General features: G+C 45.4%; 2 long non-coding RNA genes across 2 annotated transcripts in view; both read right to left on the reverse strand.

The window, feature by feature from the left end:
* The window catches only part of LOC137614628 (uncharacterized), a 29,745-nt gene extending 17,882 nt beyond the window's left edge, over nt 1-11,863 (reverse strand). The window contains exons 1-2 of the long non-coding RNA XR_011039112.1: nt 11,737-11,863; nt 11,389-11,556 (exon numbers count right to left, since the gene is read on the reverse strand). This is a non-coding gene — a long non-coding RNA (uncharacterized lncRNA). The remainder of the gene's footprint in view (nt 1-11,388; nt 11,557-11,736) is intronic.
* The window catches only part of LOC137614627 (uncharacterized), a 77,681-nt gene that overhangs the window by 20,718 nt on the left and 32,412 nt on the right, over nt 1-24,551 (reverse strand). The window lies entirely within an intron of this gene.

The following is a 24,551-nucleotide window of genomic DNA, read 5'->3' on the forward strand; positions in this document are numbered from 1 at the left end:
GTTTAGTACCCGCCCCTCCGAGGCGTTTGTCACTCGACTGTGCTATTTATTTTAAGTTTTAGCAGTTGCTATTCTTCGATCGTAGTGTTTTATGGATGTACAGGTTTATTTTATACGTTTATAATAGTGTTGTGTGTTTTTTAGTCCTGTTTTTGTGTTTAAGATAGCGAGAGCTTGGGGTCCCCGTTTTCTGTTCGCAGTCACGAGTTACCCCTTTCTCTCGTTTTCTTTCTTAGCTCCGGTGGGGGAGCGGATTTCCCGTTTTCCGTTTTGTGCGTTCAGCGGGTTCTCCCTCCCTCACCTCTCCCCCTCTGGGTGGATGATAACTTACGAGTTATTTGTTTTTCGTGACTTTTCAATTGTGAGCGTTATTTTGGTCCGTGTTTCGTCCTCTCCCCGTTACGGCTCGGGAGTAGTTGTGAACGTTTTCCACTCCGCCTTGAGTTATACTCCGCCATGAGGGATTCTCAATAACTTTCGTTCTATTGTTATATTTATATTGTTTACTACATGGGACGGGCTTCATATTGTTTAGATACGACCCTCCGGTGGCCCTTACTCCGGTCTCAGGCCACGGCCATATCCACAATAGCCTTTGTTTTTACAACTGTGTTTGTTATTCACAATAATTATTCAGGACCTTTCTTCTCCCTCCGGCCTCACCGGAGATCGTAAATACGCTTTACTATAACCTAAGCTTTAGACTTTAGCTGCGGCTTAGCTTTTTATCTTTCACAATTGAATTATTAGCCACAATTGAATTATTCAGGGCATCTCATTATCCTCCGGCGTCACCGGAGGTCGCCCAAACACTTCACACTTATAGTTGCCTTAGCTATTAGCTAAGGCTCCTTTATTCAGGACATTTCATTACGCTCCGGCCTCACCGGAGGTCGCCCATACATTTCACACTTATATTTGCCTTGCCTTTAGCTAAGGCTGATGTTTATATTTATTTTAAGGGCATGTCACTACTTCCCCGACCCTTGGAGGTCGGCGGATTGCTTCAAGTTAATTATCCTTATGTCATTAACAGACATTGGGTGCATTACAAATATACAGACAATTGAATATTAAAGTGCCAACAATGGTATGGGGCGGTATCAACTTAAAGTTAATGTTCGGTTGTTTGGTCAATGCAATATGGGTGCTTAGGAAATTCAGTGAGTGCCGGAACTCTAAAATAATAGGTTTTTTATCCCTTATCAGAGTTTCAAGCAACACCAGACTCATGTCTCCTTTCTTTTACAGAAGGCCCGTTGTACTGCTGAAGGATGCCCTGCCTCGTTCAGCGACCCCGTTGGGCATGACCTCTGCCGGTCTCATGCTCACTGCTCCATTCCCTTTATCCAGGAACCGGGACAGGCCCAATACCCAGTTTGGTTCCCGGATTTGTGCTCGCTCTGTTACGAGCTGTCGTCAGTTCTGCTGAATGATGATGTAAGTGGGTTTTCCCTTTGTTCCTTATTTCTCGTTGGCAGACACTAATATAGACATGAATATGATATACACAGTATATTTGGGAGGGCAAACCCCCTCCTCCATCACTAATCACTGCAAATCTTACAGGCCGATGATGTCTCTCTTCGTTCAGCAAGGGCTACTCTTCGTCCGTGGGTGTCGGGCTTTGGCAGGAATGCCCCGTCTGGCGCACCCTATCTCCTCGATGGGGACATGGCCTCCCGTCTCTTCCCAGGCTCGACTACTGCTGCAGTCTCCCCTGACCTTGCTGCCCCTTTAATTGAAGAAGTCAGGGCTACCATTTCCGTGGAGGACGAACCCCTCGTACCGATGGACATGGCGGGTCTGGATATAGACGTAGAACCCAGGGACGAGCAGGTAAGTGGTGCCGAGTTGGTGGAAACCCTTTTCTCTCCTACTCCCTCTCCTACCTCTTCCTTTCTAGGTTTTGATAACTCTTAGGGTTCTCCTCGGGATCCCTCTGCCTCCGTACGACCCAAGGTGAAGCCACTTCGAACTTATAAGACTTCAGCTTTGCCAGTATCAACGTCACCGGTCCCCGGACCCTCGACAGCTCCTGATATTCATATTGCTCCTCGTAAAACCACTACTCCTAAGAAGTCTAAGTCTACCAAATCCAAGAAAAAACCAACGGGTGACTTTCAGGTACTCTGGGCTGATCTCCTCCCCATCCAACTGATCAAAGGATTGGTCAGGGATCAAGTTCAACATCACTCTGGTACAATAACAGAGATTAAGGATATGATGGCTACTCTGATCCGCGCCGGAACTCAGTTTCCTCCCCCTTCTGCCCCAGACGCATCGAAGCTGCCGCCCTTCGATAAAAACAATCCTTGGCGGTTTGCTTTGCATGCTCCATTCGTAGATGGTTCCCTAACTCTGGAGGGCATGGGCACCCGCCCTCTAGAGGACCTGGAGTTCTATCCCCCGGGCCTAGCATTCCCGTTCAATGGTTTTGTACGGTTAAAGGAACATGCATTGGTCCGTATGGACAAGGTACCGAAGGAAACGGTCATATTTCCAAAAGAGCAGGCCCAGGCTATCTGGGCCAGAACACTATCAGAGTGGGGGTGTATTAACTCCAAGCTCACCCCACACAAAGGTTCCTACACTATTTTTACGACAGCGGCCTCCATCTCTTTGCCGCTCATAGACAAAGTCACAGAGCTGACTATACAGGCCATCAAGGAAGGCTCTTCCATGCCGGCTCTCAAGGAGACGGACCCCACCTCTTTGCTTATTCCGGGTACCTCGGCAGCCTGGGATGCTGCGGCTTCTACCTTCACGGTGGGGAAACTAGACCCGGACTGTGCCTCTACTCTTTTCTCTGAGAAGCTTCCCAGATTAATAGAGAGTCTTCTCAAAACTGAGTTCGAGACCCGTACTAGACTTGCTAGGTCCCTCCAATCCATCACCTCCATGGAGTCCCTAGCATCTCTTTACCCAGAGGAAACGCTGTTCAGAGTCGCCACAAAGAACCAGCTGCTATCCTACCAAATAGATCTCCATGACTTCTGGTCAGCTCGGGTTAGTTGCAGGAAGTTCGTTCTGTCGGAGGCCACCATCAGGCATGAGCCGAACAGACTGATAGCGTCCTCCTGCTGGGGTAAGACCCTCTTCCCTCAGACCGAGGTGGATAAGGTTCTTCAGGACGCAGCGAGGGCAAACCAGAATTTGCAGGTAAGGTAGGGTCTCTCAGCCAAAAAGAGGTTCGAACCCCAGAGACACACGTTCTTCAAGAAGAAGCAGAGGTTTAGTCCTTACAAGGCGGCCCGGGGTACCTCGTCCCCACAGCCTTCCGCGGCCTCGACTTCTCGACAACAGGCGCCTCCTCAGCAGGTAGTCTACCTCGCTGCTCCCCCTGGTACACAGCCCAACCCCTCTTGGATGCCCTCACCTGCATACAACCCTGCCTATGAATCCTCCGGTTCCTTTCGTGGATACCAAAGAGGGAGTTTCAGAGGTAGAGGACAGTTCCGCCAACGAGGTGGGCCTAGAGCAAGGGGTTCCCGTGGAGGGAGGGGCCCTAAGTTCACTCCCTCCCAATGATGTGATGCCGGTAGGAGGGAGACTTTATCACTTCCGGGACCATTGGACCTTCAGTCCATGGGCTCACAGCATAATATCAAGGGGCTTGGGTTGGAAATGGTCACAGGGATCCCCTCCTCCACCGGTGACCTTCTTCCAGAGACCCACTCCCATCCTGGAAGAGTACACGGCGGAGTTACTCAAGAAGAGAGCAATCAAGCGGGTTCGATCCCTGAAATTCCAAGGCCGCCTGTTTACAGTCCCGAAGAAAGACTCGTCGGCGTTGAGGGTAGTTCTGGACTTGTCGAAGCTCAACTCTTACATCCTTTGCGACAAGTTCCGTATGCTGACTATCTCTCAGGTACGGACCTTACTTCCCCGTGGGGCCGTCACCACCTCTATCGATCTTACCGACGCCTATTATCATGTCCCAGTAGCTCGAAACTTCTCTCCTTACCTAGGCTTCCGTCTCGGCAAGAGAGCCTTCGCATTCAAAGTCATGCCCTTCGGTCTCAGCATTGCCCCCAGGGTATTCACGAAACTGGGGGAGACGGTGCTCGAGCAACTCAGACACCAAGGGATACAAATCGTCGCCTATCTGGACGATTGGCTCATTTGGGCCCAGTCACACCAGGAATGCAACAGAGCTACGTCGAAGGTACTCCATTTTCTCGCCAAACTGGGCTTCCAAGTCAACCTCCGGAAGTCCCGCCTACAACCATCAAGCCTCTTCGAATGGTTAGGCATCCGTTGGGACCTCTCAAAGCACAAGCTCTCCCTTCCTCCCAAGAAGGTGAGGGAGATAGCTTCCAAGGTCAGGAACTTTCTCAAACACAAACAGGTGTCCAGAAGAGCTTTAGAACGAATCCTCGGCCTACTCCAGTTTGCCTCACTGACCGATCTCCTATTAAAAGCCAAACTCAAAGACATCAATCGAGTTTGGAGAAAGAGGTCGTCAATACCTTTAAGAGACAAGACCTCGAAGATCCCCTCTGTCTTGAAAATGAGACTACAACCATGGTCCGATCGGAGGAACCTCTCCAAGTCGGTTCCTCTACAGTTCCCTCTCCACAAGTGACAATTCATACCGACGCATCTCTGAGTGGTTGGGGGGGTTACTCCCAACATCAGATGTTTCAGGGCTCTTGGTCACCCGCCATGAGACAGTTCCATATCAATGTTCTCGAAGCCATGGCGGTGTTCTTGACCCTGAAGAGAATCTCCCCTCCGAGGTCGACCCACATCAGAGTAGTCTCGGACAGCACGGCCGTAGTCCACTGCCTCAACGGGGGGGGGGGGGGGGGTCCAAATCACCCAACCTGAATCAGATCCTGGTCACTATCTTCATCTTGGCAGCCGACAAAGACTGGTTCCTGTCAGCAATTCACCTAGCAGGAGTCCAGAATGTGATAGCAGACTCATTATCCAGGACGAGCCCACTGGAATCGGAGTGGTCCCTGGACATGCACTCCTTCCGGTGGATACTCAGGCTGGTTCCAGGTCTCCAGGTAGATCTATTCGCGACCCGACTCAATCACAAACTCCCATGTTATGTGACACCGAACCTGGACCCTCAGGCTTATGCCATGGACGCATTAACACTGGATTGGAACCATTGGCAGAAGATCTTCTTATTCCCTCCAGTGAATCTTCTACTGAAAGTCTTGCACAAACTCCGCTCCTTCAACGGGGCAGTAGCTTTAGTGGCACCTCACTGGCCAAAGAGCAGTTGGTTTCCTCTCCTCCTCGAGTTGAAACTCCGTCCCTTCCGGATCCCATTCCCCAAACTGACCCAGGTGGTCCAAACACGGACTGTGTCAGATTCCTCAAGGATAGCCAAAACCCTAACTTTGTGGATTTCATGAAGTTTGCGGCACGTAGGGACGCAAACATCGACCCAGATAATGTCCTCTTTATAGAATCAGACAAAAGGGACTCAACGATTCGCCAATATGATTCGGCGGTTAAGAAACTAGCGGATTTCTTAAGGACTTCAGACCATTCGGTTATGACTCCTAATTTAGCCATCTCCTTCTTTAGGTCCATATTTGACAAAGGCCTAGCAGCTAGCACTATAACCACCATTAAGTCAGCTCTGAGGAAAGTCTTCCTGGTTGTGTTTAACATTAACCTGGCGGAGTCTTATTTCTCATCTATTCCAAAAGCATGTGCTAGGCTTCGACCTTCGGTTCGTCCTCAAAAGGTCTCTTGGTCTCTAAATGATGTCCTCAAACTGGCCTCCGACACGGACAACGAATCCTGCTCTTATATCACTCTTCTTAGGAAGACTTTATTTCTAACAGCTTTGGCCTCGGGTTCCAGAATCTCAGAACTAGCAGCTCTCTCACGAAACTCAGAGAACATGGATTTCCTCCCTTCAGGTGAGGTACTACTTTCACCAGACAGGGCGTTCCTAGCTAAGAACGAGGACCCCCAAAATAGGTGGTCCCCTTGGAAGATTATTCCTCTTCTCCAAGATACTTCTCTATGTCCGGTCACCACTCTCAGGGCCTTTTTAGCCAGGACTGCTACCCGATCGTCTGGCCCCTTGTTTATCAGAGAACAAGGAGGTACCATTTCCATACGTGGCATTAGGCAACAGATCCTATACTTCATTAAACAAGCCAATCCGGGATCATTTCCCCATGCTCATGATATCCGATCGATAGCTACCTCCATCAACTATTTCCAGAATATGGACTTTGATAACCTTAAGAAGTACACGGGTTGGAAATCTCCTATGGTCTTCAAACGCCACTATCTAAAGAACTTACAGGCTCTTAAATACCCAACGGTTGCAGCTGGGAGCCTTATCTCTCCCCATTGATCTTTTGTTCTTCCTTTCATCCATCTCTTCTCTTCTCCCTCCTACCCGCCACTCGCACCACGACGCCGCTTCCTTGGTGGTTCGTTAGCCCTAAGTTTATTACATATTAGGTTAATATGATTGTAACTATTATTGTTTTCCGTTGTTATAAGGTTGGGATATTCTTAGCCATGTCAGTTTTGTTGCATGTTTTCCTCTGATACTCAGAGGTTTCCCTGTTATCATGTTTGTTTAACCTTACTCTCACTATGCCCTGTGGCTAGTTTATGTTTTTATGCATACTTACCTTAATTATATATGATTTTCTTTACATGGTGTTGTTTCTCTCCCCTTATTAAATTAGTAGTTATTGTTGGGCTTGGAAGGCATTCTCTGGTACATTTTCACCGGGCGCCACAGGTCGACCCAGAAAAGGGATTTTGACGAAGGAAAAATCTATTTCTGGGGAGAGACCTGTGGCGCCCGGTGAAACCCTTCCCCTTTATTTTACACGATCCCACCCTTTCCTTTCCAAGCCATCATGGCCAATACAGAAGGATGTTGTTCAGATGGCGCTCACGTCGTGGCGTGGGTGGTGTGGCGATGGGGGTTTGTCTAGGGCCTTTGTATCGGCCCATCCCTTTGACGAAGGAATTAACTAAATGGAAGACAACCTGTGAATAGTGGATTTCACGCGCCTTTGCTTTATACACGACACCCAAAAGGTGCTCGCGCGAGGGTTGTAACCTCAGCATTCCATGCTTTTATCTTTCTCTGGTATAATTGGAAGGTTTTATCAGAAAAGATATACAAGAAGGACTTTTCACCGGGCGCCACAGGTCTCTCCCCAGAAATAGATTTTTCCTTCGTCAAAATCCCTTTTTGATATAACCCGTTTGCCTCCTAAAAACTCATGATGGCAGCCATGTTTAAAGATGGATGCCACTGAATATACAAAAAATTACATTTTGCAATAAAAGAGCAAAGCCTCATCTGCAGCTGCACAGTGCTGTGTAGGGTAAACTAAGTCATTAGCATTTGCACTGACTGCAGCATTCAGACTTGCATCCACACTTGGTCAGCTGCTGGGAAATCTCTGTAATGGATAGGAGCTCAGCCCAAATGATCTTCCACAGATCACCTTGGTCCAGTTCCAGTTTGAAGGAATCTTAGTTTATAGCCGACTTACTGTTGACTCACTGCAACCCATCTGCTAAGCACATATTTCAGATGCTGCTTTAGTATTGCTCCAGTTGGAGGAATGGCTTCACGTGGCTTCCGATTTTGAGCAAACATGTCCGACCTCGCATCATGAACACCTTCAGCTCTCCTGGCTCTTTCATACATCATGACCACAAACGTCTCTAGGTATTCATCATCCACCTCTGGTGGGTACTAGCCGAATTTACTGAAGACCCCGGAAGTTTCATCATAATCGTCCCAGGTTTGCCAAGCAGAATACTGAATCACTATTGTAGCCACCGAAGGCATAGACGAAGAGTATACGCTTTGCTCTTTTCTTCAAGAGTGCAACTAAAGATGTACAAGAATCCACCTTTGAAAGAAGAAAACCCTCAATTGCTGCAGATCTAGGTCCTGAAGTGTCTTCAGAACATTGACTGTAATAATGATGTGTGTTGCTGGCTTTTCTGCCTGCTTCTGTTGCATGCCTGGCATGCACATATACCTGCATGTCACCACCTTCATGACTACATGGTGCAACCCCAGCCAGATGTATATCGTGGTTGCTAACAGTATCTTCCGTCTTGGTAAAAATTATCACATTTGGTGTAGCCACATATGTAATCTCATCAGCCAGAAATTTGTACAGTTTAACTTTGTCCTCATTTTCTCTCGGGAAGTTTCACCAGCTCAAGGGAATTTTGCCCTTCCTTATCACTAAGTTTCACCCAGCATCCTCCCTTTGATCTTGTTTCAGCTTTCAGACTAGATGGCTGGTGGATATCAAACAATGTTTGTTCTCTTGTACTTGGTAGAGTATGCTTGTATTGTTGGAAGGACATGGAGCATAACATACTCTTGGAACATCTTTCAACTCCATGGGTGCACCCTGTTCATTAACACTTCATCAGCTATAGGTGGTGGTGTTGACATCTGGCTTTGCCTCAGTTGATGTAATTTGGCTCTCAAAAATGGTAGCGAGGAGAGATTTTAGACAGATGTGGAGCTTTCCACCATTGCCGAGGGCAGCAGGATGTAACTGCTTCTCATGACGGAAGAACCCTTTTCAATTCACTTTCTCTCCTCTGGCATGGCAACAACAGATTGGAGAACACTTGACAGTCTGCCTTCACCACTTTTTGCTTAAAGAGAATCAACAGATCCTGCTACCTCATACTATGCAACCATGTGGTCGACTTCAGGACCAGCTATAGTCCATCTTCTCACTGCTGATAGGTCTTCAGTCAATCTGATCACACTCCTGTCTGCCTTAATGACAGCATTGGCCTGGTTGTTAGCTTGATCAATAGCCACTGCTAAGAACTGTCCGCTCGATTGTGTACAACAAAGTTTCCAGTCTGGAATTTCCGAGTCACCTGTGGATGCTTCTATTCTAGTGTTATTATGTGTGTGTAATGGATTGGAAGCCACCATACAAAGTTTACATTGTTGATGGCAAAGTAGTATGGTAGCAGCTCAGCCAGGGACTGACAGTACAAGAGGAAATTGGCTTCCCTGAATGATTAGATCATCAAAAAGGATCACCAGTGCCATTGATAGTATCATATACCAAAAATGAAACTAGGTAATTTACAGTTAGTGAAGCTCACACCAAGCTTCGATGCCAAGAACCTCTTAAATGTTATTCATCTGCCCCATTCAAGTAGTCAGTGTCGGATGCCTTCAGAAGCTTGTACAGACTACATGTTACCTGATGCATCTGTCATGCCCTAGTGATGTTTGAAGCTGTCAGAAATTAATACTCTTGTTTTTTTGTTTTTTTTTTCTTTTTGCAATTTTTATAGTTTATACATGAAAGATCTAATTTAAGGTTGTTGCTACTCTTAAAATATTTCATTTTGATTGTTTATTTCTTTTCTCTTGTAGTTTGTTTATTTTCTTTTCTCACTGGGCTATTTTTCTTATTGGAACCATTGAGCTTATAGCATCTTGCTTCTCCAACTAGGGTTATAGCTTAGCCTGTAATAATAATAATAATAATAATAATAATAATTCCTGCCTACACTAGGATCCTGTCCAACAACTGTCCTGGAGTAGAGTTCCAATAGACTTCAGCACCACAACCTCAATATGCAAGACCCTCATTAGTATGACAAATTTCGTCATCCCAATGTAGGGCAGTCACTAGACCTACTTGGCTACTGCATACTTTAGCGTTTAGCTGGTCAGCAGCAATGACCGACTCGGACCAGGGTTTAGAGAAACTAACTGATGCTGGGCTTATTAGACAGCATTTGGAATACTATTCACAGCTGCAGTGCCATCCAGTGTGCCCTGGTTGTGCGTTGACATCCACTCTATTAGTACAAGCAAGCCATCGAGTAGTTCGTAGTTCAAAATCAGGATTCTACAGTAAAATATTTACGAGTTGACACCAAGATTATTCGAATAGGTCACGTCCTTGCGATTTTGTTGGTTATCTCTCTATTTCCAATGCACTTCCCCCACTTGGGGGTGGGGTTAGCCAACATTAAACAAACGAACAAAAGGGGACCTTTCCTCTCTCCGATCATCCCAGCCTGAAAGGGATTCAGCCAAGTTTGGCTGATATTGCTAGGGTGCCAAAGCCCTACCTCCCCTGTTATCTACCACAATTGAAGTTTCATACGCTGAATCCCATACTGCCACTACCTCCGCGGTGACCAATGCAATTGGAGGAAGCAGCAGGGCCTACCGGAACTGCATCACAATTGCTTGCCATTCATTCCTATTTCCAGCACCCTCTCTTGTCTCTCACATCTATCCTCCTATCACCCAGAACTTTCTTCACTCCCTCTATCTATTCACCCAAACCTTGACCTTCCTCTTGTACTTCTCCCATCAACTCTTGCATTCATCACCTTCGTTAGCAGACAGCCACTTTCTATTCTCTCAATATGGCCAAACCACCTCAACACATTCATATCCATTCTACCTTCTACATCATTTCTTACACCCGTTCTTACCCTCACTACTTCGTTCCTACCCTATCTAATTGAGATACACCAGCCATACTCCTCAGACACTTCATCTCAAAACACATTCAGTTTCTGTCTCTCCATCACTTTCATTCCCCATAACTCCAATCCATACATCACAGTTGGAATAATCACAGTTGGTATAATCACTTTCTCATACAGAACTCTTCACATTCATGCCTAATCCTTTATTCTTTACCACTCCCTTCACTGGCCCCAACACTCTGCATCCTTCATTCACTCTGACGTACATCTGCTTCCACTTAACCATTTGCTGCAACAACAGACCACAAGTACTTAAACTGATCTACTTCAAGTAATTCTCCATTTAACCTCGCACCACCCTCCCTTCTCCTGCATCTCATAACCTTACTCTTACCCACATTAACTCTCAACTTACTTCTCTCACATACCCTTCCAAACTCAGTCACTAATCACCAAGCTTCTCTTCCAAGTCTGCAACCAGTACAGTATCATCTGCAAACAACAACTGATTTACTCCCATTCCTGATCACTCTTGTCTATCAGTTTCAATCTTCGACCAAGCACTCGAGCATTCACCTCTCTCACCACTCCATCAACAAACAAAATTGAACAACCCATGGGAACATCACACACCCCTTTCTCTGCTCCAATCTCATTGTTAAATACAACATTTCTGTATATGCAATGGAATCAATCTTAGAAAATTGCTGCCACCTTGAAATTTTAAGTAGCTAATGGGTCTTATCAAAAGAGCACAGCTTCGTTGAATTTACACTCCATTCAAAGGTTGATGATTTTTATTACGTGGTGGGGACCAAGAATAATTAAACTACCACAAATAAGCGTTTCATCCTTAGCACAATCCCCTTAATATAATAACATGGGAAAACCTACGTCGTGCCTAATGGAAAAACAACCAGCACATACCTTCATACCAACGATCTATGACGGCGAAAAGGCGATAAATTTAGTCACGATTTCCTTCTTCAGTATTTAAGACCTTCACGTTAATCACAACTCAATAACTTGGTGTTATTTTTCTCGATGATGGAGAATTCCCGATTGGTGAAGAGATGAGCAGAGACCATCTAACGACTAACGATTGACCAGTGGTTACATCAACATGAAAAACTTGTTTCATTAAGCATAAATATATCTAATGGGAAAATTATTTGAAACATTTCAAGGCAATATATGATTAATTATGGTAAAATATCACTAGAAATATTACTAGACAAAATAAACTTATACAAAAATCACATCTCGATCTGTTACCGTTCCAAAGATGACATGTCTCCTGCTTCTCCAAATGTGCGCATCTATAATCATTTCTCTCGGTATTTCAACACTCTTCAAGAACAATTTTTTGGGCTCTAGGCCATGACGTCCTGATGAAAGGTTCCTTCAGTAGCTTCCTTGGGCATATCTAACTACAGTGGATATTCCCAGAGAATTAAACTAAAGGTTATCACAGAATTCTAACTTCTGGTGCGAGTACCCTAAAGGTTTCCCTCTAGGATATCGTATATCAACAGGGGACGCATGTATTAACACGCCTCATAGCTATCTGCACCCCATATAGAGTTAACACTTTGATATGGAAAGATGGTTGAGTAGCTTAGGAGCCGTTCCACAGTTACACTCATCCGTGGCTGCTTTTGGTACTCGAGACGCAAACAAACGGGCGCCATTGCTAAATGATGTCACGTCCGTCCTCATCCTTTTGCCTGTAGCTTCTTTGCTAAGTCGGATTTTTCCAAGTGCTTCCTTTATTAGCTTACATCGCCGTTATGTCGCTACCTTCAGCCTCGCCTTCTTCTGGAAAGTTGAGTACCAGGTCCCAGTATTGTTTAAATAAGCTCTAGCCGTAAAGAAACTTCTACTTTTCGTAAAATATTGTGTTTTGTGGCAGAGCTGTGCCGACACCGGACGCGCCATTTTATGGCGCCGCTGTTCATGTTGCATGCTTTATTTAGTTAGCCAGAACAGCCCTCTCCGGTCATTTAGCTAATTAATATTATTAGTTATTTAGTCTTCATAGCTAGGGAATCCTTGTATCGTGTTTTAGCGCTCATCAGACTCGGTCGCTGTTCGACCCCATACTAGATCGCTAGCTTAGCCCCTAGGCTGGACAGCCTAGTGCTTGTTTTCATGCATGATATATACCAGTGTTCCTAAGTTAAGTTATGAAGATTGTGGCATTATTAAACATACTATTTACTGTGATGTAAGTGTTTTCGCCTTCGGGGACCATATAAGGGACAGTGTTGATTGTGTATCATCCCCTCCTAACCTAATGTAGGAACCCTTATATGCTCCCTATTCCCCCTGCCTGCGGGCATTCCCTCTGGTAGACTTGCTTCCCCTTCTATATAGGGGAATCTCATCTACAACCAGAGTATTTATCGCTTCTCTGCCTACCCTAGGGAATGACCCTCCCTTAGGGTCGTGCCTGAGATAAGGAAGGGCCCTGCCCTTCCTCAGTTGCACCTGGTTGGGTTACTCCTTCCACCCTGCAACTAGCGATGTGTCTTTCAAGCTTTCCTAGCCTAGGAGTTAGTCCTCCTACTCTAGGTTAAGCTCTGGGGGTTGACTGCCTTATTATAGTTTGAGACAGTACATTAGTACCGTTCTCGATCTGGGCTACCTAGCCTAGGTTAGGGAGCATTCTCCCTTACCCTGGTGGCCGTTCTCATGCAGAGTCTCCTCTTTAGAAAGACCCATTCTTCTCCCTCCCCACCTATCCCTTTGGTGTAGGCTTGCCTACACACCTCTGTCCTTAGTCCTACATCTCCTCCCTTGGGTGGAGTGGTAGGGCTAACATTGTTCTCCTGTTGAGCTGGCCGCTCTGGTACACATACCCTTCATAGCGTTCTATGGGGGTGGTTGCCGGCGGCGGTCCTGCCGGCGGGGGATTCCCCCCCTCTTTGAGTGCCCTCTATCCCTCCCTTGGGTTACCACAGGCACCCGGCCACCTGCCGGCTCCCTGCCACCGGATGTTAGGAGTATCCACTCCTACCATGAGTGCATTCTCTCCGGAGGGATGCCGGAGGGGTATAGGATCTTACCCCTTCCATCCCTCCTTACCTTTCTCTCTTTCTATCCTGGTGCCGGTCCCTTGCCGCCTCTACTGCCGGCGATAACCGCCACTACCTCAGGTGACATTCTTTCATAAGATGCCTCCCCCCATTTAAGACGTCAGCCTTCCGTGTGCCGGAAGCTGCGGACGTCCCACCCTTCGTTTTACCTAGTAACAGCCGGCCGACTTTCGGAGTCGGCCACCCGCATGCCGGCATTGATTGCCGGCAATCTAGGTATACGACAATATACATATATATCTTATGAATTGATCCAAGGCTCAGCATGCCGTCAGCCTTTGGCTGCCGGAGCTGCCGCCCCCTGCCGACGACCCGCCGCTGTGCCGGCGGTCGCCACTATGGTATTATCCTTATAGATACTCAGTGTGTCTGTCTTGATGCCTTCCACCCTGCAGGACCGGCCTCCGGTGTTCCGTCGGTCTGCCGGCACCCTCATGAGACGTTAAGGGACATGCACCCCTTCCATGGCTGCCGGCAACATGCCGACAGTCAATATACTGCAGCCAGATGGCTTGGCCACTTACATATAGGTATTGTCTTACCATCCAAGATTGTGGCTATGCTGTTTGTTTGCATATTACAATATTCCAGCTTACTCTGTGTATCTTAGTGCAGTCGATTGCCGGAACCTACATTTAATTAGGAGTTTATCCTATACCCCTTCTCCCCAAGGGATCTGAGTGGTCTTAGACCCTATTACACTCTGCGGACAATTTCTGTTAGAAGCCTAGCTTGGCTCATCCATATGGATTTCCCTCATTGTGACCTTCGGGCACAAAGGAATTGTCTACAGATAAGGTTACGGTAACCGGCTGGGCGGGATTCACAAGTATGTGTCTATCTACTTCCTTTCCCGCTCATTAATCTGAAGCATTAAAATGTTTTTATAATCAAGTTATTCTTAATTTTAGATTAAGTTATCTTTAATTTTAGAGGAATGTAAGTCATTCTTATGCCTTCCATGTACTCATGATCTCTTTCTTTTACAGGAGGAGTATATGAAGTGTGAGAGTAACTTCTGCGGGGTGAAGCGCCCGGACTTCTACGGACCCACGGCCCTTGCGCCGCCAAGAAAGGCGACTTGAAGTATTGGGACCCGCAGAATTGTAGAGTCTGCAAAAGTCTTCTTGTCGAGGCGTTCGATGATCCTCCTTCTGCGGAGGCAAGGGACATTGCTAGGGAGAAGCTACGCAAATGGGTGAGTGGCTTCCAGAAGAACGCCATTGGACCGTATCTTCCCAACGAAGACTTGAGGGCCTTGCTTTTCCCAAAAGCATCGAAAGACTCTGTGGTCCCCCGTGATCAGATCTCCACCGTCCAGATCGTGGTGGAACCTGATGTCGTCATGGCTCAGTCCATGCGCGAGTGCCATCTTGATTCCGACAACGTGGAACGTATGTCGGAAGTGTCGGAAGGGACGGAGAGAAACCTCATGGGCGAGGAACTCGACTATGAGGAAGATCAGGTGGAATACCCTGATTCGGAGACCGAGGTCGCTCCTGCTCCCCCAGCAACTCCTGCACCGTCCGAGGGACCTGTTCCTTCGACTTCTGCCACCCCGGACCCTCTTCCACCGGCCACTCAAGAGGTCTTCAAGATGCTTGAAGCCCTCATGGAAAATGAGGCTACAAGAATCTCAGGAGCAATTCCGGACGACTCTCGTCAGCTTCAAGCAACCGAAAAGGATTTCGGTTAAGGACCTCCCTACCTGCTCGGAAGCTAACCCATGGAGATACGCCGAGCATATGCCAATTACAACTGGCAAAATTTACATTAATGAAAGGGTTGGCTCTATATTGCTGGAAGAAGTGGAGTTCTTCCCAAATTTCGAGGCTTATCCGGACTGTTACGTCGGGCTCAGGTCCGAACCAGCCTCAAAGGAGGAGACCGAACCAAAGGAAGTTATTGTGTTTGATCTCGCGAAGGCCCAAGCTATGTTAGCTCAGGCGGTGAAGAGTAGGGGTTTCACTAACTCCAAGATGCCGGCGCTTAGTAAGAAGCATCCAACCTTCGTTGCGCCAAATTCTGCGACCTTCCCTTCATCGAAAATGCCTTCACAGCAGTCATAAAGGCAGTGGAGGAAGGAAAACCTTGCCCTGCGCTGGAGAAGTGCAGACCCTTCTCCATTACTCTTCCCCCCGATGATAGGCACTGGAAAGACATCCAGTCTACCTTCATGGTAGGGAAACTAGAGCCTGACGTAGCCGGTCGTCAATTTAATGAGGACCTCCCAAGACTGAACGATCACCTCCTTCCTAGGGAACAGGATACGAAGGAGAGACTTGCCGCGTCGCTGTCCCACCAGGTACAGCTTGAGCTCATGGCCGGGGATACTAGAGTCCCGGACTTTTATATGGTCCTAGCTAAGTCGCACTTGGCGACTGTAACCAAGGACCTATATAGCTTCACTAGGGCTCGCAGAGCCTGTCGTGAATTCGTGTTTGCTAACGCGACAGTGAAACACGAACCCCGGAGTCTGATTTCCTCCAATATCTGGGGCAAGTATCTCTTCCCATCTACCCTCTTAATGAGAGAATGCCTTGATGAAGTCATTGAGCTTCAGCACGGCATTTCATTCCCATGCTGAATCTTGGTGACGGGCAAGAGGGCTCTCGAACTTGGGGAAATTGCTCCCCCAGTTCGAATCTAAATTTCTCTCTTTCTTATCTTTTTCTTCCTCTTTATATTGCTTCAACCTTCTCCTAATATTATAAACTTTCTTTCATGATGCTGTCCCAACCCTATGAGTAAAATTTTCCATATGTATATGTGTATATTTTTACATATATATGTATGTTTATTATTTTTTTTTTTTTTCTATTTATGGCATGGATGTTTCTACATCTGTTATTGCCACTTGGGCGGATGTTTATGCATCCGGTATTGCTGCCTGCTTTGATGAATGTGAAAGGTGTCGCGGTTGGGAGGCGTTTGTGCTCAAAGCTATATGTGAGTGTATAGGATGATCTCAGCCATCCCGAAGATGGTTTGGACCTTTTTGGCGGAACTATTCCAAGTGTTGGGTCTTCGGAATCCAGGGGGATCCAATGCTTGGGGTAGGACTCTCGGCTTCTGGCCGGAAGCCCGTCATTACAGATATGGGGAGGATGATTCCATAGTTTCTTGGTCTCAGTCCTAACAGGCGGGTTCAGCTTACACCTGTGCCTCTATATCTGTTTTGATGCTATCCTTCGGGTAGGGTATGGAGTGGACCATCTGGGAAGTATACTCTCACTGTGCCGGTAGTGGAGAGTGTAAATTTCCTTCCCAACATGTGATGCCTTAATGTTCTCAAGCAGGTAAATCAAACTTCAAAAAATCACTCTTCTCTCTTCTTTTTTATGATGGATTCTTGTGAAAATGACCCCACCTCCCCTGGATATGCTGACTCGCCCCCGGCACTGTTGACGACCTCTGGCAATTTATTTAAAGAAAACTCCGTTGACGACCTAGGAACTAAAAAGGACTGTTCTTTAAACATTCTGAAAAAGGGTAATTTGGGCAACACAGGAAAACTGAAAGTCCTGCACGTTACCCAAATCCCTTTAGAAGCTAATTATGATGTGCTACATAAAATATTTGAGTGTTACGGATCAATAAAAGAAATTAGAATGAAACTTCAAGATGATAATTGGGAATCTTGGTTATCATTTAATTGTCATGAGGAAGCATTTAATGCAAGCTGTAACATTGTTGATATTAAAGTAGGTAATATGAGTGTTAAGGGTGCTCTTTGTGATGGGGCACCTAAAGATCTGGATGTCTACAGACCAGCAGACTGGGCTGATAAAGATATAGAGGCAGATATACCATCCCAAAGAAAGCCAAAACCACCAATGTGGCTTCTTGCTCAATCTGTGGGAGGTACGGAAAATTATTTCAAGATATGCAAATTTCTTCAGAGGAAGGTAGGTACGATCGCACCTGGAGATATATCTCGATTCGGGAAGAAAAGTTTCTTGATAAAGGCCAAGTCATACACACAGTCTGTTATACTGTCTAATTTAAAGACAGTAAATGATGATATAAAATTGGACATCAAACCCCATCTAAACTTTAGCTATGGAAGGGGAGTGGTTTTTAATAGGGATCTGTATGAATTTACTGAAGAGGAGATATTGGCCATGTGTCCCCTATCAGTGTGGAAAGTACATAAAGTACCTGGAACATCAATGATTGTTCTTACTTTCCAGGATGCTGATGTACCTTTCCACATGGACATAGAAAACGAAAGGATCAGAGTTCAACCTTTTAAGCAGAAGCCACTGCAATGTTATAATTGCTTTAAATTTGGACATCCTTCCAAAGTTTGCAATAATGAAAAAATTTGTAATACTTGCTCCAAAATTTACCATGGGGATTGTACACTTGAGGCAAGATGCTTAAACTGCAACTCTAATCATAAATCTAATGATAGGAGCTGCCAGTTTTATAAGTTAGAAGAGGCTGCCCTCAATAAATCAATTATTGAACATGTAAGCGTGGGGCATGCCAAGAGATTATTAAATAAATCTAATACTTATGCAAAAACATTAAAAACAGGAGAAAAAGTTCCTCGGGAATCATCTCACCCACCTACTACTGTAGGTAGTTCTCGAAAAAGGAATTCACAATCTATTGATAAAGTGCTGCATAAGACAAGAACATCTCCTCCTAAAGATTTATCATTGAGTATCAACAAAAAGACATTGCCCACCACTATCAAACCTTTGTCCCCCATTACAAAGGATAGTACTAACCTCTCCCAGGCCATATCCTTGCCTGATTTAATGGAGATTCCACCTGACACCAAGTTATCAGGTGTACCTGTAGTGGGGAAGGTACAAAAACCTGGTAACCTGCAACCTATTAATCGTAAAAGAGAGAGACCTCCATCTCTCTCACCCCCTTCCATAAGAAATACTAGAATTATGACATCAAATAAATATGATGTTTTGTCTGTTGATGTTGGCGATCAACCAGAAGACAATTTAAATAAATCAGAAATTCAAGTTGAGGTCCACCATCCCCCTCAACAAATATATAAAAAAGATACAAAGAAAAACTCCAACGTAAAACCCAACATAACAAGACCATCTCTGAAGAAACCTACAAGTAATAATGTTAGATTAAAAACTGCTAATGGGAAGACCTCACCCAAGACGTCTTCCAGAAATAATCCATAGTTTTCTCCTCCATTTTGCAATGGAACTGTCAGGGTTTGAGGGCGAAATATGAAGAACTTAAGCTCCTAATTCATGAGCATTCCCCCATAATAGTATGTCTACAGGAAAGTATGCTTGATTCTAACACTCCTAGTCCTCGAGAGTATGTTAGCTATAGAACACCATATAATCAACAAGCAGGGAGCCATGGCGGAAGTCTCATGTACATTCGTCGAGATGTTCCCCAAATACCTATGTCTATACGTACAACCCTGCAGGCAGTTGTTGTACAAATTGATATAGGGAGAAAATATACAATATGCTCTCTGTACTTACCTCCAAATGATGATATTTTATATGATGATTTAGCAGAAGTTATTCAACAACTCCCTCAACCTTTTCTCTTACTGGGAGATATGAATGGTAGACATCCTTTATGGGGTGATGTTTTGGCCAACACAAGGGGCAATATTATCTCATCAATTGTGGAGAATGAGGATGTGGGGCTCCTTAATACAGGAGAGCCCACGCACTTCCATGTTCAGACAGGTACTTTGTCATGCATTGACCTTTCAATTGCAAGCTCTAACTGCCTTCTTGATTTTGATTGGAGGACATTAGATGATTGGCATACTAGTGATCATGCACCAATCATTATAAACACCAACAAGGGTCCACCTTTGCAAAGATCGCCACGTTGGAATCTAGACAAGGCAGACTGGGTTAAATTTTCCGAGCTAAGTGAAATCGAAGGGAGAGCAGAACAGTTTGAAAGTATTGATGATGCTATAGACCTGCTGAATGGAACTCTTCATACAGCAGGAGTCAATTCAATTCCCAAAACAACAGGGTTATTCAAACGACGACCAGTCCCGTGGTGGTCTTCAGAACTAACTGCACTCCACAGAGCCACAAGAAGATCTCTAACACGATTGCGTAGACGCAGAACTGATGAGAATTTAATTATGTACAAGAAATGTAGAGCACAGTTCCGTCGTGCCATGAAAGAAGCAAGGCGCCAGTCATGGATGTCTTTTGTTTCCTCCATTAACAGTAGAACACCAGCATCTTCTGTGTGGAGGAAAGTAAAAAAGATAGCTGGCAAATTCACCCCCAACCCACCACCAGTGTTGAAGGTGAATGGCCAGTATGTAACTGAAGCAAATGAAGTTAGCAATGCCTTGGCTAATCATTTTTCAAATGTATCCAGCAAGTGTGAAGGAGCCCCTGGTCACCAGTATAGGAGCACTGAAGAAAGTAAAATTTTAAATTTTGCAACAAGAAGGGAAGAGTCGTATAATTCTCCTTTCACTGAAAGAGAATTTGATTCCGCACTTGCTCATTGCAACGATACAGCCCCTGGACCCGATGGAATTCCATATGCAATGATTAAACATGTACATTTTAATACAAAGCTATTTATTTTAAGCATTATTAATAGAATATGGCATGATCATAGTTACCCAAGTGTTTGGGAACTAGCCATTATTTTAGCCTTTTTAAAACCCGGTAAAGACAAGTTTTTAGCAGCAAACTATCGTCCTATTGCATTGACATCTTGTTTATGTAAAATTATGGAGAAGATGGTCAATGCAAGGCTGATATGGTACCTTGAAAAGAAAGGTATTTTATCACCGATTCAATGTGGATTCCGAAAAATGCACTCAACGACTGATGTGTTGATACGACTTGAGTCTTCTATTTGTGAAGCCTTTGCTTCCAAACAGCACCATGTTACAGTATTTTTTGACCTTGAAAAGGCATATGATACCACATGGAGATATGGTATTCTTAAAACCATTCATGAAATCGGATTGAGAGGAGAGCTGCCACTATTTATTCAGGCATTTCTTTCACGTAGAGTTTTTCAAGTGAGAGTGGGGGAAACTCTATCAGAGAGTAAGTGCCAGGAAGAAGGAGTTCCTCAGGGTAGTGTGCTGAGTGTAACCCTTTTTGCACTAGCAATTAATGGGATATCCTCAGCCATTCCCCAGGATGTTCTCTCAACACTATTTGTGGATGATCTCTCAATATCATTTGCTGGCACTAGAATGGCAATGGTTGAGAGAAAAATCCAACTCTCTATTGATAAAATTATCCAGTGGGCTGACATGAATGGATTTAAGTTCTCGACAAGTAAAACTACCATTGTCCATTTTTGTCGTATCCGGGGAGTACATCCAGACCCGGATATATACATTAAAGGTCAACGGATACCATGTGTATCGGAAACCAAATTTTTAGGTTTGATATTTGACTGTAGACTTACATGGGTTTCTCACCTAAAAGCGCTAAAAGCTAAATGTGTTGAAGCTCTGAATATCTTAAAAGTATTGTCCCATACATCATGGGGGGCAGACCGCAATACTATTTTAAAATTATACAAGGCCTTGATTTTTTCCAAAATTAGTTATGGTTGTGAGGTATATTCTTCAGCCACCCCAAGCCGGTTAAAAATATTAGACTCGATACATCATGCAGGTATTAGATTATCTACTGGAGCTTTTAAAACCTCGCCTATCCTAAGTCTCCTTGTTGATGCTGGAGAGTTACCTTTAGACCTTTACCGAATGTCTTCCATTCTTCGGTATTGGTTTAGATTGCAAAGACTCCCTAGCTCTCTAGCCTTTCAGACTGCAAGCCTTGTAAGACACGCATCATACTTTGAGTTGCACCCAAAATCTCCTCAACCTTATGGCTTTCGGGTGAAACGATTTTTAAATAGTCTGGATATAATTAGAAATAAGGTACTTCCATTCAAGGTATCATCAACGCCTCCATGGAAATTACCTGACATATCATTTTGTAAATACTTTATTGGAGTTAAGAAGAATATGACTGACTTAGAATCCAGGTCTCTTTTTATGGAACATGTCGAAGAACATAGGGGATCGACTTTTATATATACTGATGGCTCCAAATCTGATGCTGGCGTTGGATTTGGAGTACATAGTAATGATTTTAATTGTAGAGGTGCACTTCCTCTAACAGCTTCCATATTTACTGCCGAACTGTATGGCATATTAACCGCTATTGAGAAAATAGCTTTGGAAAAGGAGGGTAATTTTACAATTTTTAGTGATGCAAGGAGTGTTCTTCAAGCTTTAGAAGTTTTTAATTCTAGTAACTCTCTAGTTTTAAAGATTTTAGAATGGCTTTTTATTATTGGACGGAAAGGTATAACTGTTCGATTTTGTTGGGTTCCAGCACATGTAGGTGTGTCTGGGAATGAGAAGGCAGATTTACTGGCGAAGAATGCGGCATCCGAGTTGCTACCAAGGAGGTATCCCATTCCATGTAACGATCTCCTACCTTACATCAAGAAATTGGTTTGTGATAAATGGCAACAGCACTGGGACAGTCAAGACGGCAATAAAATGAGGGAAGTAACAAATAGCATATCACCTTGGAGGTATAACATGATTCCCCGAAAATGGGAGACGACTCTTTGTCGTCTCCGTATTGGTCACACACGGTTGACACACGAGTTTCTGCTGAAGGGCCAACACCAACCGTATTGCGAGGACTGCTTAGTACCTTTAACAGTGAGGCATTTGTTGACCGAATGCCCTAATTTTACTAACTTAAGAAATAGATATCTGTTTGAGGCTCGAGGTGAGGATGGCAGGTTTATCCTTGCCAAGATTCTTGGACATGATGTGTCTTACTATGCGAGCGGAATTTTTAGATTTATTTCAGAAGCAGGTCTTCTGAAAACTAATTAACTATTTTAATGACTTCTTAATTTTTATGGTTTTAATCGAATTCTCTTTTAATTTTCATATACAGTAAATGGTATCGGCGTCAATGACCTTAGATGTCAGGATGCCAGAAAACTTTCAATCAATCAATCAATCAATCTTCCCATCTACCTTGGTGAGAGAGATTGTGGACAAAGCTGCCACGGAGAATAGGAACCTTTTCCATAAGTGGGGCATGTCCCGCAAGAGGAAGTCCTCTCAGGATGATGGCCCTAAGCCTAAGAGGAAGACTTCAAAGCCAAAACCCCAGCAATGTCAACAGAGACGACAGTTTCCGGGTCCCGCTACTCCCCAAGTGGCTACGCAGCCGCAACAGACATTTCAGTTGGTCCCCCAACCGATGGTGTCGCAGTCGCCGGTCTTCACCCCTGCATATGAGCAACACTCAACTACCTTTCGTCCCAGAGGTAGGGGCTCAGGCAGAGGCAGAGATTCTTCTCGCCGTCCCTCCAGAGGCAGAGGAGGAAGGGGAGCTAGCGGCCGAGATGGCAAACCCTCGAGACACCAGAAGCAATGATGTGCTTCCGGTGGGAGGAAGACTCCGCCAATTCCAGGATCGTTGGACCTTCGATCCCTGGGTATACAGCATCGTCAAGAAGGGACTGGGCTGGAGCTGGACTCAACCACCCCCAGCCTTCCAGCAATTCTTCCAACAGTCAACCCCCCTCCTGGAAGAATATGTCCTGGAACTCTTGAACAAGAAGGTGATCAGGAGGGTAAAGTCAACCAGGTTCCAAGGGAGACTATTTTGCGTTCCCAAGAAAGACTCCAACAAACTCAGAGTCATTCTAGACTTATCCCCTCTCAACAAGTTCATTGCGAACAACAAATTCAAGATGCTGACTCTGCAACAAATAAGGACCCTTCTGCCTCAAAGGGCCTACACGGTCTCCATAGACCTGGTGGATGCCTACTGGCACATTCCAATGAATCATTACGCTTCCTCCTACCTAGGATTTCGACTCCAAAGGAAAAGTTACGCCTTCAGGGCCATGCCCTTCGGGCTCAACGTGGCTCCACGGATCTTCACTAAGCTGGCAGACGCAATCGTCTAACAGCTCCGTCTTCAGGGCGTCCAAGTGATGGCCTACCTAGACGACTGGTTAGTCTGGGCGACATCGCCCGAAGATTGTGTAAGAGCCTGCAACAAAGTCACCCAGTTCCTAGAGCATCTGGGCTTCAAGATAAACACCGAGAAATCTCGCCTCTCTCCAGCTCAGAAGTTCCAATGGTTGGGAATCCATTGGGATCTTCAGTCACACCGCCTTTCCATCCCACAGAAGAAAAGGAAGGAAATAGCAGGGTCTGTCAGAAGGCTTCTAAAATCTAAACGGATCTCAAAACGACAGTAGGAACAAGTTCTCGGCTCTCTACAGTTCGCCTCTGTGACAAACCCAGTGCTTCGCGCACAGCTAAAGGATGCCGTGGGAGTCTGGAGACGTTTCACATCCATCGCTCGAAGAGACCTCAAGAGACGTCTTCCAAACAGACTTCGCTTACTCTTAAAGCCGTGGTCAGAAGCAAAGGCCCTGAAAAGGTCCATTCCTCTTCAACACCCGCCTCCATCGATCAACATCCACACGGACGCTTCACTGGAGGGTTGGGGAGGTCACTCCCACCAACGACAGGTTCAAGGAACATGGTCTCCCCTATTCAAGACTTTTCACATCAACATCTTGGAGGCCATGGCGGTTCTTCTCACCCTGAAGAAACTCTCCCTGCCTTCTTCGATCCACATTCGTCTGACTCTGGACAACTCGGTGGTAGTCAGATGTCTCAATCGTCAGGGCTCGAGATCGCCCCAGATAAATCAGGTACTTCTTCCGATCTTTCGTTTGGCAGAAAAGAAGAAATGGCACCTGTCTGCAGTTCACCTACAAGGATTCCGCAACGTGACGGCGGACGCTCTATCAAGGACAAGTCCAATAGAGTCGGAATGGTCTCTAGACGCAAGGTCATTCTCCTTCATCTCTCACCAAGTCCCAGAACTTCAGATCGATCTCTTCGCGACGAGCGACAACAATCAACTTCCTCGATATGTGGCCCCGTACGAAGACCCCAAGGCAGAAGCAGTGGATGCTATGTCA

Source organism: Palaemon carinicauda, chromosome 21 (assembly GCF_036898095.1).
Source record: "Palaemon carinicauda isolate YSFRI2023 chromosome 21, ASM3689809v2, whole genome shotgun sequence".
Taxonomy (NCBI): domain Eukaryota; kingdom Metazoa; phylum Arthropoda; class Malacostraca; order Decapoda; family Palaemonidae; genus Palaemon; species Palaemon carinicauda.